This window comes from Saccostrea echinata, unplaced genomic scaffold (assembly GCF_033153115.1).
Source record: "Saccostrea echinata isolate AGI-Se365-2 ecotype Australia unplaced genomic scaffold, CSIRO_AGI_Sech_v1 ptg000008l, whole genome shotgun sequence".
Classification (NCBI taxonomy): Eukaryota; Metazoa; Mollusca; class Bivalvia; order Ostreida; family Ostreidae; genus Saccostrea; species Saccostrea echinata.
The window spans coordinates 3715239-3731082 of record NW_026889757.1 but is presented as its reverse complement, the minus strand read 5'-3'; positions in this window follow the sequence as shown (position 1 = coordinate 3731082).

Here is a 15844-nt window from a genome sequence, read left to right as displayed (position 1 = left end):
TTGGCAAGACTTTCAAATGACATCTTGTATGTATCCATTTTACTAGTGATTAAAGTTTCAAACTGGATATCCAATTGGAATATTAAGGCTACTCAGCCCAACCTAGTTATGCTCTATTTATACAAAATACCTTTTAAATATCCAAGAAGTAAACACTTTTAATACTTACAATACATTGCATTTGCAAGCATCACAAAGGAGTGTTGATCTTTTTTCTAATGCAGGGGCTTTAGTTATGGATTGGAATTGTCATCTCATCCTCTAGGGGGAAAAACATAGTATAATAAATAAATTAGAAATGTTTCAATGTTTCTAAAACACAAAAAATGTACTCCAATGAGAACAAAAACTCAAAGGTCATGATATTTTAGAACACAGTATTATTTTCTAACATAAGCCTAGATATATAGAAAGACAGTATAGGGTTTTTTTTCTGGCCTGTAAAATCATTGACCTTGACCTTTAGACAAGTTGCACCCTAAATCTATAAATAACCTCTAAACTTTTCTTCATCTATACCGGGCATGAGCTAACAAATATTATCGATCAAATTTAGTAAGGATGACTCAGTTAAAATGCAGCATTATAATAAGCATTATAAGTAAAACCTGACAAACTCAAGATAGTCTACATATAAGATACAATTTTAGGTGAAAAAAAGGCAATGTTTATATTCTGGAATAAATTTTTCCAAGTTTTCAAGACATTTTAGATTTTAAGTCTGTTATGATTTTGAAATTGAGGTAGTGCCTGTAAAATCTTGGTTGGGAGCTTGGAGTAAGTGAATCTTGCAAGCACCATGGTCACTTTATTGTCTTTAGAAGCTTTGCAAAGGCTTCAAAAGTCTATTGGTACTGAATAAATAACCCTCATTAATTGTGTAATGGTATCGGATTTGATTCCGTTGACCATCCCTGGACTTGCAGGTAAAATTCCTGCCAGGGGCAATGAAGAACTTGGGTGGGTTGTGTCTCTGAAGGTGAAGACAATTTTAGGAGGGAGGAATGTACATTTTCTCCTTTCCTGTTTCAATTGAAATTATAACAATACTTAGGGAGAAAAGTTATAGCTGAACGAAGAATCAGACGAGATCCTAGTGGAGTTCCCATTGAGCTAGAGGAGTGTAACTATCTACCAGTTACAGGGTTGACCCTAAGACCCAGGGGCCGGGGAATTTCCCCACCTATAATGACATAAAGCCCCAGTAATTCTGGTATCCCCCCTCAAGGCCCTGTTAGGGAAGGAACCCCAAACCCCATTCTACTTTTTTAATGCCCCCTGCTATTTCGATTGTCAGGGACAACCCTGAGTTACCAGTTACTGTATATCAGAATAATTGTTTTGCCTCCAGTCAGTTACAGAGCAATAGAGCAATCCAGAATACAGTTTTTGTGTCACCTGCAGAGCCAAGTGACACTTGGGATTGATCACTTTTACCTAGGGTCTGTTTGTCTTTCTATCCATCCATTAATCTGGCCATCAGTCACACCTTACATGTATATCATGAGAAATGTAAAACGATTGGATTTAATTTTTTGAATATATAAACCTGGGCACTAAGGCTTTCATAAAATACAAGGGTTTACCCATATAGTGACCTTTCAATTTGACTTTTGACCTACTTTTTAAAATCGTTCATAGAGTCAATATATTTAGCTAACTAAGCTTATTTCTGACCTATTGTCATAAAACATTAAAGCTAAACAGTCCACTTGACCCTTGACCTTTGATCTCCTTTGGAAAAATACTTTGAAAGATTAAAATTAAAACTTTTAAATCTTTTAAATTTTGAGATAGAGAGTTTCAATAACTAGCATATATATCACATGTTTATGAGCTCATCATGTACTTTTAAAATGTATAATATACAGTTATTACATAAACTGAAATCTAAATACTAACAAAATACATCGGGATGGGTATAGCAAAATATATTGCACTTCAAATAAAGATGAATGCTTACAATATCAGTAAAGAGAATCTGAAATCTCTCTCCATAGTGATGAATCTGGGAGATCGTACGATAATAATCATTTCTAATTATCTCGGTTTCCTTATTATTTTATGCATAAAGGATTGGGGAATCATATTTTTATTATTTATATATGGTAATTGCCATTCTAACAAAGTCTCTCTATCTGTGGACATTTTTCTTTGCAGGTAAATGCATGAACCAATTTAAATGCTAGTAAAATAAAAAGCTGACCACTCCTAGTTTTATTCAAATCTTTAATGATGCCCTAAAGCATGTCAAATATTGAAACACTCTACTTTTTATATGGGCTACGAATAATCAATTAAGAATCGCATCATTTAAGTACTTTACAAAATGTATTTTTCTTTAAAAGTACATGTATGGCAAAATTGTCTTCCTAACAATATATTACAGTCACTGTGATAATTTTTAAGTATTTTTTTAAAAAGCTTTTGATAGAATTAAAGTGATACACATAATGATAAACAAGTCATTGACAAAATTGGACCGTGATATATTTTTGGGGTAATACCCATCCCTACTGAGCTACCCAGGATGATGTCCACAGCCCAAATAGCTTCTCTTATATATACGACAAGAAATCGCAGCACACTCTGTCAAATGTCTGAATCTGACCTTTGAGCAAGTGACCATAAATCTACCGCTCAATAACTTCCTTCAGGCATTCTCAATGAAAACTGTTGGTTACAAAATGTCCAATTAATTGCATCACAATGGCCAAATTGACACCCTTGAGCTTGGATATTTGATCAAGTTAGGTATTTTCTTGAAAACATTTGTCACTGTAGTAATTAAATATGACTAAATATGTGGAAACCCCAAGAGATCCAATGGGCCATGATGCTCACCTGAGTCACCTTGGTAGACTAGTGCTGTTATTCATCAGCATATTTAAATAAAATCTCACTTTATTCACATGAAAAATTCATTATCCATATCATGGCCCTAGCCTAGCTCCAAGGGGTTGCAGATGTTACAATATCCTTATGATGTTGTGGCCTTATGACTACAAATGAGGGTTATGAATTGAACAAACTTTAATCTAGCTGCACTTCCTAAGGATACTCGCATATATCAATTGGATTAATTGGACTAATCATGACCCTGTTGTTTTTGAGAAAACGATTTTTTTTCTTCTAGTACTCCAAAGTAAAACTTTTATCCCATATTATGGCCCCTATCCATTCCTGGAGGCAATGATTTAAACAAACTTGAATCAGCAGTACGCAAGCAGTGATGTTAATGTTTGCATATTAATATAACAAATCATGGTCCTGTTGCTCTTGAAGAAAAGATGTTAAACTTTTTTTTTCTATATACATTCCCACGCAAGACTTTGATACCCAATTGTGGCACCAACCAACGCCTGCAGGCTAGGCTTTTCACAAATTTATATACACATTACTTGAGGATACTTGCACCTCATTATCGATAATCATGTCTGTGCTGTTCTTGAAAAGATTTTAAAACATTTTCACTATATATATTCTGATGAAAAAATTGAACCTCTATTGTGGCCCCCACCCCATCCTCAAGGGCAGTGATTTAGACAAACTTGAATCTACACCATGTCAGGAATCAAAACTTTCATACAAGTTTACCCTTTCTGGTACAATACTGGGCTGAACATTAAAATTTTCCAATTGTCTGTGTCCAGTTCATTTTGTAACAGGACAAGGGCTCAAGGGCCTTTAAGGTCACCTGAGTTTTTTTTAAAAAAAAAAAAACCCTGTGAAAGATCCATGGAATGGTAAATAATTAATATATATAAATAAATAAATTAAATTAAATTCAAACTAGAAAAATATGTCCAAAAAACATGAATGCAACACTCAGGGTATTTTAATACTGCAACATGAAAGTTTGTATAAGTGTATGATGTTTGATGAAAATATCTTCTGAATCATTAGTTTTTTTTATAACTGAGATTTATACACAATAAAAAAATAAAGTCAAAGGTCATTGGGAAGGTAAAGGTAAAAAAAACAAGGCCCATAGGTCTTATAGGTCACCTGAATATAACAATATGTAACAACTTTCCCACAACTGAATTAGGTTCATGTTATAAACCAGAGGCCATGAAATTCATAATTTTGAAAGAGGTGCCCTTGCTCATCATAACTATACACTTAGTTTGTTTACTTAATACCCAGGAGCAGAGCAGAGGATTATCAAATAAAAAATGTATTGTGTATAATCAGTAGAGCCCCAAACCCCTGACCTTGAGGCCACACATTTCACATATTTTGGAAAAGGCACCCTTGCTTATCATACCCATGCATTAGTTTATTGGCTTAATACCAAGGAATAGAAGATTTTCAGAGAATTAATGTATTTTTACTATATAATCAATAGACACCAGTCCTAACATCAAAACCTCTTACCAAGGGGCCCTGAAATTCAGAATTTTGGAAGAGCACCCTTGTTCATAATAACTATGCATTTAGTTTGTTTCTTTAATACCAAGGAGTAGAGGAAAAGATTTTCCAATCATTGATTCATTTTCACTAAATAAATAGTGTCCCACCCTAATACCAGAGCTCAACAAAATAGTTAGTCTGGTAATCAGCAACAACTCAGAAACATGTCTATATCTATATATACCAGTGCTATCTACTGGTACACTTCATTACTATCACCAAACATAACACAACAGTAGTGCTTTAGCATATAACACAATATCCATATAGTAACACCAAGCACCATACCCACACCATATTTGCCTCTCTTTGTCTTTAAATACATGTGTATGAAAGTACTTTTGTCTCATTTTTATTCATGCATCTATCATTTATATGTCTACCAGCTGTCAAATAAAACCTTTGAAAGTACTTTTCATATCATAAATATTTAATATTTTTGTATTGTCAATTTACCTATCAATTACGATATTTACTTTGATCAATTATCATAAGTGAATAACTTTTCTTAAAGCAGAGTAAATATTCCAATATTTAAAATGATTAAAATATAGCACTACTCTAAATCCAGAACCCCTGACCCAGGGATAATGAATTTCAACATTTGGAAGAAGCATACTTTCTCATCATAAACATGCACTAAGTTTCTCTGCTAAATACTCAAGAACCATAGAGGAAGACTTTCAAAGAATTTAATGCATTTTCACTATATGATGAAAAGAGCCCCGTACTAAATCCGGAACCCCTGATCAAGGGGTAATGACTTACACCATTTTGGAAAAATTATTCTTGGTCATCATAACCATGCTGGATATTTCCGAATATAAATTACAGACCTATGTAAAACTTTGATCACCTTTTGTGGCCCCACCCAATACAGGGGGCCACAATAACACTACCAGAAGATTTTTTCCTATTTAAATTTTTGAAGTCAAAAATATGAAAAATTTACAGACGGATGAACAGCTAAACAGACAGACAGATGGATGCTGGATAAAGAGTGATCAGAAAATTTTACTTGAGCTTTAGGCTTAGGTGAGCTAAAAAAGTAAACTAGGCCCATGGACCAAAATCCTCACCTGAATTACTTTGTTCTTCAACAGATCCCCCCTCCCTTTGTAATACTTATTGTGGCCCCACCCTACCCCCGGGGGCCATGATTTCAACAATCTACACTGTTTCCACATAAGTTTCAGCTTTTCTGGCCCAGTGGTTCTTGAAAAGAAGATTTTCTAAGATTTTTCCTATATATTTCAATGTAAAACTTTGATTCCCTATTGCAGCCCCACCCTACCCCTGGGGGCCATGATTTCAACAATTTAGAATTTACACTACCCAGGATGCTTCCACATAAGTTTCAGCTCTTTTGGCCCAGTGGTAAGGGTGAATTTTGAATTTTGTAAATGTTTAAACACACAGCAATAAACGAAATGGTACCGTTTAAACGGGAGAATATTTTATGTTGAATTTTTATGGCTACTTACTCATGAAACACTAATTTAATAAACCATTCTTTCACTATAATGTAAGTATGAGTTGTTATTGCTATTTATTTGTTGGCTTTTATGACTAAAGAACATGAAGCACATTAAACTCATTCACTTTCTACACCGTCAACCAATATTGCATTTATTTAATGGTTTGTTTGGCTACATACCGGACGTAGAAAAAGCATAGTTCTGTTATAACTTATAAGCATGAAAATTTGTACTTTCTTAGCAATAAAAAGCAACAGCAAATGTTAATATTTAATTATTTTAGAACATATACTTGGAAAAATAAATTAAAATCATAATACATCGCTAGTATTCACTCCTCGGAAATTGGAATTAAGTATGTTAGACCTCTTGGATTTTAGATAGTTTTGTTTAATATCATGTTTCTGGTTAGATTAAAAGAAAAAACAATATTGTTAACAATTTGTAAAAGACTGCTTTCTTTGGTAAATATGAAATAAAACAACTTGTTTGTATTGAACTTTATTTCTGATAGACATTGATAATGACCTTTGTGTAAACGTTTACTCAATTTGTAACTGCTTAGAGCATTTAATCGAAATGTTGCCGTTTACACGTGTAATCATTTCGCCCTTACCCAGTGGTTCTTGGAGAAGATTTTGCCTATATATTTCAATGTAAAATTTTGATACCCTATTGTGGCCCAACCCTACCCCCAGGGGCCATGATTTCAACAACTTAAAATTTACACTACCCCAGGATGCATAAGAGGCCCAGGGGTCACATCGCTCACCTGAGCACTTTGGCTAGGAAAAAGCAGAAATCAGTTCAGTATTGAAAAGTTTAAATATACAAGAGGCCCAAGGTCCTTAACGGTCACCTGAGTATAATACAACAATTTAGAAGTTAAATACACTGAGGGATGAAGCTTTGTTGCCCTAAAGCAAGAGAAGTAGGAAGATCAGGATCAACAAAATAATTAGTCTAGTATTCAGTATCAACTCATAACTTAAGTTCTAATCTGTCCCCCACTTAATATTATCACCATGCAGACTATTAACAAACTATTAGTGCTTCTGTACTATTTTTAAACCCATATTAAGACCTCTAGCATTGACCTCTCTTATGGTCTTTGAAGAACTTTTAATAAGATAAGTTATTTTTGTCTTGTTTTTATTTATCTATTACTTACAGGTCTATCTGATTATTAAAACTAAGAAAGTACTTTTTGAATTATACAATAAACATTCTTGCATAATTATCTTATTCTATTAACCTTTCAAAAACATTATTTACGGTGATTAATTATCAAAGATGAATGGAAAAGGGGAATAACTTCTCTCAGTAGAATACAAATTAATAGAGCCCTGCCCAGGACCAGAATGCTTAGACGAATTGTGCAGATGTTCAAAAATCTGGTAGAAATACGCGAACTTATATCATTTAAACTTTTACTCAGTTTGCTTTCGATATGCCCAGAAGCAGAGAAGAATTTCACAGGTACAATGCATTTTCACTACAGATTCAACAAAGCCTTACCCTAACACCAGAACCCAAGACCAAAGGTCAAGAAATTTACAAATTTGGAAGAGTTACCCTCATCATCATAACTATGGACTTCAAAGAATTAACACTTTTCCACTATATTATCAAAAGCCCCCCCCCCCCCCCTTCCTCGTTATGCCAGAACCCCTGACCCTAGGACCACAAGATTTAAAAATTCTGTTCGAAGCTCCCATCTTCATCATAGCTAAGCAATTTATTTATCAGCTCAACACTAAGGAGCATACAGGATTAGTTAATGATTAATTAATAGAATTAATGCATTTTCACTATATAATCAATAGAGCCCCCCTCCCCCCCCCCTCCTCAAGAACCCCAAAAACTGAGGCCATGTATTTAAAAATTTTGGAAGAGGCATCCTTGCCTATCATAATCATGCACTTAGTTTGTTTAAATAATCTCCAGTAGCAAAGAAGAAGATTTTCATAGAATCAATGCATTTTCACTATATAATCAATAGAGCCCCGCCCAAACACCGGAACCCCTGACCCTGGGGCCATGAAATTCACAATTTTTAAAAAGGCATCTTTATGCATCATAACCATGCACTTAGTTTGTTTAAATAATCTCCAGTAGCAGAGAAGAAGATTTTCAAAGAATCAATGCATTTTCACTATATAATCAATAGAGCCCCACCCTAACACCAGAACCCCTGACCCTGGGGCCATGAAATTCACAATTTTTGAAAAGGCATCCTTATGCATCATAACGATGCACTTAGTTTGTTTAAATAATACCCAGGAGCAGAGAAGAAGATTTTCAAAGAATTAATGCATTTTCACTATATAATCAATACAGCCCCACCCTAACACCAGAACCCCTGACCCAGGGGCCATGGCTTTCACAATTCTGGTAGGGGCCCACCTCCTCATAATAACTATGTTATTATGTGCATCATAACCATGCACTTAGTTTATCACCTTAATGCCCAGGAGCAGAGGAGAAGATTTTCAAAGAATTAATGCATTTTCACTATATAGTCGATAGAGCCCCGACCTAACACCAGAACCCCTAACCCTGGGGCCATGACATTCACAATTTTGGAAGAGGCACTCTTGCTCATCATAACTATGTACTTAGTTACTTTATTTAATACCCAGGAGCAGAGAAGAAGATTTTCAAAGAATTAATGCATTTTCACTATATAATCAATAGAGCCCCGCCCTTACACCAGAACCCCTAACCCCGGGGCCATGAATTTCACAATTTTGGAAGAGGCACTCTTGCTCATCATAACTATGTACTTAGTTACCTTATTTAATACCCAGGAGCAGAGAAGAAGATTTTCAAAGAAATAATGCACTTTCACTATATGATCTATATAGCCCCACCCTGGGGCCAGAACCCCTGACCCTGGGGCCATGAATTTCACAATTTTGGAAGAGGCACTCTTGCTCATCATAACTATGTGCTTAGTTACCTTTTTTAATACCCAGGAGCAGAGAAGAAGATTTTCAAAGAATAAATGCATTTTCACTATATAATCTATAAAGCCCCACCCTAATACCAGAACCCCTGACCCTGGGGCCATGAATTTCACAATTTTGGAAGAGGCACTCTTGCTCTTCATAACTATGTACTTAATTACCTTATTTAATACCCAGGAGCAGAGAAGAAGATTTTCAAAGAATAAATGCATTTTCACTATATGATCTATATAGCTCCACCCTGGGGCCAGAACCCCTGACCCTGGGGCCATGAATTTCACAATTTTGGTAGAGGGCTCAATGCTTATTACAATCATGCCAACAGTTTGACTGCTTGATGTCCAGGAGTAAAGAAGAAGATTTTTAAAGATTGCATTATTTTTGGTGGTTTTAGCCCCACCCCTCAGGCCCCAGGGGGGCAGGGACCATGAAATTCACAATTTTTGTTCCCCTTTACCCATAGATGCTATATGCCAAATTTGGTTGAAATTGGTTAAGCGGTTTCAGAGAAGAAGCTAAAAATGTTCAAATGTTAACGCACGACGCAAGCCGACGGACGAGAACGGATAGCAATAGGTCACCTGAGTGACTCAGGTGACCTAAAAAGTGGTTCGGAAAGGGGGGATGATTTGAACAAACTTGAATCTACACTTCCTAAGGATGCTTTTGATTTAATATGATACATAATGGTTTTGCTGTTCTTCAGATGAAAATTTTTATTGATATACCCTTTATATTCCTTTGTTAACTATGATCCCCTGTTATGGCTTTCTATTCTCCTGGGGGTCATGATTTGAACAAATTTAAATCTACATTACCTGAGGATCCTTTTATATTATCATGACCAATCATGACTTTGCTGTTTTTGAGAAGAAGATTTATAAAGATTTTTTTATGAATTCCTATGTAAAACTTTGATCCCCAAGATTTGAACAAACTTGAATCTACACTACCTCACAATGATTCCACATAAGTTTCATGTTTTCAAGCACAGTGGTTCTTGAGAGGAAGATTTTGAAATGATGCCATTAATTTTCACAAAATTATAATTATCTCCCCTTGGAAGAAGGCATGGCCCTTCATTTGAATAAAGTTGAATCCCCTTTACCCAAGGATACTTTGTGGTAAGTTTGGTTGAAATTGGCCCAGTGGTTTTTGAGGAGAATTAAGATGAAAACGTGAAAAGTTTACAACGACGATGACAGACAAAAGACAAATTTCGATCAGAAAAGCTCACTTGAGCTTTCGGCTCAGGTGAGCTAAAAAGTTGTATTGTCCCAGCCCTACTATGAACAAGTGTTTGGATCCCAGATTTAAAATGAAACAAGAGGCCCAGGGGCCACATTGCTCACCTGAGCACTATAGCTGGAAAAAGCAGAAATCAGTTCAGCCTTGAAAGGTTGAAAAGTTTAAATTTAAAAGTGGTTGGGGGGGGGGGGGGGGGAGGGGGTTGATTTGAACTAACTTGAATCTATACTTCATAGGGATTCTTTTGAATTAATATGACGAATAACAGCTTTGCTGTTCTTAAGAAGAACATTTTAATTGATATATCCTTTGTATAACTATGATCCCCTGTTATGACCCCTCTATTCTCCTGGGGGGTCATTAATTGAATACATTTGAATCTACATTACCCTAGGATGCTTCCATTTGAATATGACCAATCATGGCTTTGCTGTTCTTGAGAAGAAGATTTTTAAAGATTTTTCCTATGTAAATCTTTGATCACCCATTGTGGCCCCACCCTACCCCGGGGGTCATGATTTGAACAAACTTGAATCTACACTATCTAAGAATGTTTCCATATAAATATGACCAATCATGGCTTTGTTGTTCTTGAGAAGAAGATTTTTAAAGATTTTCCCATGTATTCCTATGTAAAACTTTGATCAACCATTGTGGCCCCACCCTACCCCCAGGGGTCATGATTTGAACAAATTTGAATGTACACTACCTGAGGATGCTACCATTTTTAATAAGACCAATCATGGCTTTGCTGTTCTTGAGAAAAAGATTTTTAAAGATTTTTCCTATATATTCCTATGTAAAACTTTGATCACCCAATGTGGCCCCATCCGACCCCTGGGGGTCATGATTTGAATAAACTTGAATCTACACTACCTGAGGATGCTTCCACATAAGTTTCATATTTTCAAGCACAGTGGTTCTTGAGAAGAAGATTTTTTAATGATGCCATTAATTTTTCACAAATTCATAATTATCTCCCTTGAAAGAAGGTGTGGCCCTTCATTTGAACAAACTTGAATCCCCTTTACCCAAGGATACTCTGTGCCAAGTTTGGTTGAAATTGGCCCAGTGGTTCTGGAGAAGAAGATGAAAATGTGAAAAGTTTACGACAACAACGCCGCTGACGCCGACACACAACGGACAAATTTTGATCAGAAAAGCTTACTTGAGCCTTTGGCTCAGGTGAGCTAAAAAAACGGAAGGGGGGAGGGTGTCCATGCCCCAAGTGACTGTACAAGTATTCTCCTTTCATAATATTGACTAGCTTTTATGTTTGAATCTTGACATGAACAAAGACCGAGGGCACCTTTAATTGGCATTTGGCAGGAATCTGGGCACACTTGAAAAGTGAAAATTTCATTGATCTGTCACATGAAATTTTAGCATTCTTTTCATGTATCGGGTTCCTGTGAAATAGGAAAGGGAAATATTTTCCCGATATTGTATTTTGATTTGCGAAAAAAGAACTTGAAAATTGGCTAGGTGAGTCAATTGGTACAAAATGTTACATTTTTAAACACGTTTTTCTAAAAATTTGCTATCTCTTGATCATCTCTCCATGATTTTGAAATGTTATTTGTGTGCATTTTAATTCAAAGAAGCTAATAAACATTTGTAAAAAATGGAGAGAAGACCAAGAGACGATAAAAAAATGAACTTTTCCTAAAAAAAAATTCCAATGTGTAAATGCGGTGCTTCATTGTCACTTTAAAAACCATAAAGTGTGTGTAGCGGTGATATCTCAGTAGTATGCGATACCCATCCAGTGCAATAAAAAAGAAATATTTTTGGTTCGATCCTCGCATGGAACGTTAATACTTTTTAGTACAAACAATCAATTCTTTTGTCAGTTTAATTTTATGTTTATTTTCAAATGGATAAATTGTGGTTTTGTTGCACCAAAAGCAATAGCAATTCTTCCAACCTACTGATAATATATATATGTACTTGTAATTGCATTTAACTATACCCTACATGTATTTATCATTTATGTGAAGCGTTACTAAGTTTTACATCCATGTAGTAATTATTAAGATGAGCGGACATATATATTAAATTTGACGAAGTATTTCAAACTAAATGGAACATTTTTCCAATGTGCGTAACTTTATAAAGTATGTCCAGCTGTGGTCAACCGACCAAATTGTAGAAATTTAAACTATAAATAATGTTTCGTATGCAGATCACACGGCAAACACGCCCATCTTCTTTGAACTTTTATATAATTATATATATAGGCCTATTATTATTAATTTATTATATATTCCTAATTATAAAGGGCAACACCAGGATATGGCCAAATAATGATACCATATATATCATGAGCAGTATGGCTTTTATAAAACTGTGTTGCTTATATGGTATACCTCCACAGTAATAGAAAATATATAATATGAAAATATTATCACTGTTTCACAAAGTTTTTTATTAGATGATTTACAGATTCAGGATTGGATTCATTTTGACCTATCTTGTTTTCCACCACTTTGGAACATTAACATTTGTAAGGTTGTATGTTAAATAAGATTTTTTGACAGGAATAAGTAAGCTTCAAATAGGGATATATATTATTAAAAACAGCTATTTTAAATGTGTTGGATCTTTGTGTGTATAAAATAAACCCACATACACAAATCATAATTTATTAAGGCCACAGGTTAAATAAAAAGTATAAACCATATAAGTATTTCCTTCAATTGAAGTTCATATAAAGGACATGAAGTAGAAGAGACAAGAGATTGCTCTACTTTTCCAGGCAAAGGTGACCTTTATGGATAACTGTTAAACTAATAAAGTAAATTCATTAACAATGCCCCCCCCCCCCACCCCTTTCACTCACTTGGGGTGCTTACTGAAAATTTGATTAAAACTGTAAATCCATGGTAAAATTCATATCATTGAGACAAAATCATTAAAACCTATGCTTATACATATATTAAATCATAATACTGATGCCATCTACAGTCACTGTGTTCTTCACAAATGGCGAAATGTGGTGATAGAGGAAATTCGAGTAATGGGATCATTGATCTCTGTTAGAGGTGCTTCTACAAATATCCCTACTACATATATATATTTATGCACATGTACATGTATGCATCTTCATTCGACTGCACTTCATTTTGCTATAGATCTAATTACTTACCAAATCATGATCACTGGGATACATGTGGCATTTCCAGGCAGTCAGATCTCGTGGAATGTTCCCGCGAACTTTACTCGGCGATGTGACGTAACGAGATTTTTTTATTTAATTTTTTTTTTCGATTTCACATTGATCATTTTAGATATAAGAAGAAATTAAATAATTTGAAAATCGATAAATAAAATAATTTTTATTTTATTTTTTCGAAGCGATGACCCCTGGCATTCAAGAGTTGATTTGCTGCTATTTACAAGGTTTTTTTTAAAGATAATAATAGACCGCAGTATACTTTATATCATATTGTTAGCCTTTGCTAGTTGAAGCTAATAATATACCGTGGTAGACCGCACGGTCTAAAAGTCAGACTTTATGAGTCTTATAAGCATGCAAATAACACTAATAAGTTTGTTAAAGTAACAGCTAATAAGTATCGGATCGGGTGATACAAGAGTATAATCGAGAAGTGGTGTAAATCAGATGTGGATACTTAAAGACTCCAAAGAACTTTTGGAATTCATAAATATACTTACTTTGTCATTGGTTATTTGCCAAATTATTTTGTTAAAAAGCATTCTGATTGTACACACAAGTACCCTGAAGTTGATATTAAAAGAAGCTTGAGTTTTTGATTGACAATATCTATGTAGTTTTTGGAGATTAGGTCTTTCAACAATCTGTTGGAATTTCCATGGTTACGTACCAATTGCCCCCCTCCCCCCTTGTGAGCAGACTTTTTCTATATTCACATGAAGCAGAATTTATTCAAAAACTTCTACATGAGAAGAAGAAACACTTGCTGTTGCCTTAAACTCGACATTTAAATGTATCGACGACGTATTAACAATTAATTAAGGTATGTCACTCGTCAGCCTTTTAGAAAATTTCAGTCAGAACCTCTTACTTAAAAACTATTTATTACAATTCAATCTTTATAACATATTTAAATTAAACAATGTAAAATGTTCAACATTCAATTAAAAAACTGCTCAAAAATGCATAAAGAAGAAAGATTTATAAGGAACTATTTCTTGTGGTGAAAGGATATTTAGCAGAAAATTCTGCAAATCTACACATTTATTAAATTTAATATCTTGGAACTTTAGCCTCACATACTTTTACTCAGAGAATATTTTCCGTTATGATATGCCTGGAATATTAAATATAGGTCTCAATTTATATTTTTATAACAAAATTTACACCTTCGTTCAACAAACTTTGCCAAGAAATGAAGATATATTAAGGAAGTCGAGATAAAATTTACACAGTTTTTTGCCAGAAAATCGCATATTTTGACCGATATTTCAAAATTTACATCACTGACCCAAACTTTTTCTTTCATAATTTTAAACTACTTGATACTTTTGACCGATCGGCACTTAAGTCGTAAAAAGTTTGATACAAGAAAATATTCTATTGCCTATTTAGATTTTTAATACCCCAAATATGAGACTTTTTTAGTGCAAAAAGGTCACACAATAATTTACGCGCATTAATTTGCATGATTTGTTCAATGATAAATATTATTCAAACTATTTTACGTAAAATAAGATTATGTTTATTGCCATGGTTACATCTGATAAAATATGATAACGGTTAGAGTGATTAACCAAAGAGTTACAATTTAAGTGCAAAGAGGTCAACTTAATTGTACCGTAGCTCAGTTAGATGCACACTGACCCCCCATTATCTCTGCGATTTTGAGTCATACTATGTGAGTACTTATCCAAAATATACTTCTCAAAAAATCCTTGATATAACAAATTTCACGAGTGACATACCTTAACAACAGTTACTTCCATTCATATGTCGACTCGATATATCCCAGTGAGCTTGAAACAAAAGATACCACAGAGTCTGACGCATCTGTTTCTTTATTGGATATTTTACAAAAGAAGACTTTAACGGTAATCTAACAACCAAGCTTTATGATAAACGTGATGACTTCAATTTTTCCATCGTCAACTTTCCTTCCTTATGTAGCAATATTTACATTTGCAAATATTTTTCTTAGATGAACCTCTTGAAGAGAAAATATGTTCAATTCTGTATTCATGAACTTCTTAGGAGTTCAGAGGTCATAACGTGACCGAATCACACGGCGAGATGATATTTTGCCTAAATATTTCACAGTGAAACTGGTTTCGGAACTTTCAGCTTAATAGCGATGACAAAGATAAAGTTATTAAAACATATTGATATTTTTTCAATCAACAGATGTCCGTTAGATCTTCTTTCGGTGTGGGGAATGGATTGAATATTAATAAAATCGCGCTTATCTTTCTAACCGAAATTCCTTTGGAGGTATGTAAACAGACGATACCGCCGCTTTTGACTCAACATACATAAAGAACTCACAAAACAGTAACGTTATTTGCAATATCGATAATTGTTCTATCATTATGGACAGAGACTCCCTGAACCTGATCGCGAAACATGCATCAATATAAACATTCAAATGATGGAGCTAGGCGAACTTCCATGACCAAATAACTTCCACTTCTAGGTCACAACATAGTGATACGGCGGACCGTTTGTGTAATATTTCTTTTCGAATATTCGTCTCAAATGTAAATATGAGTAATAAA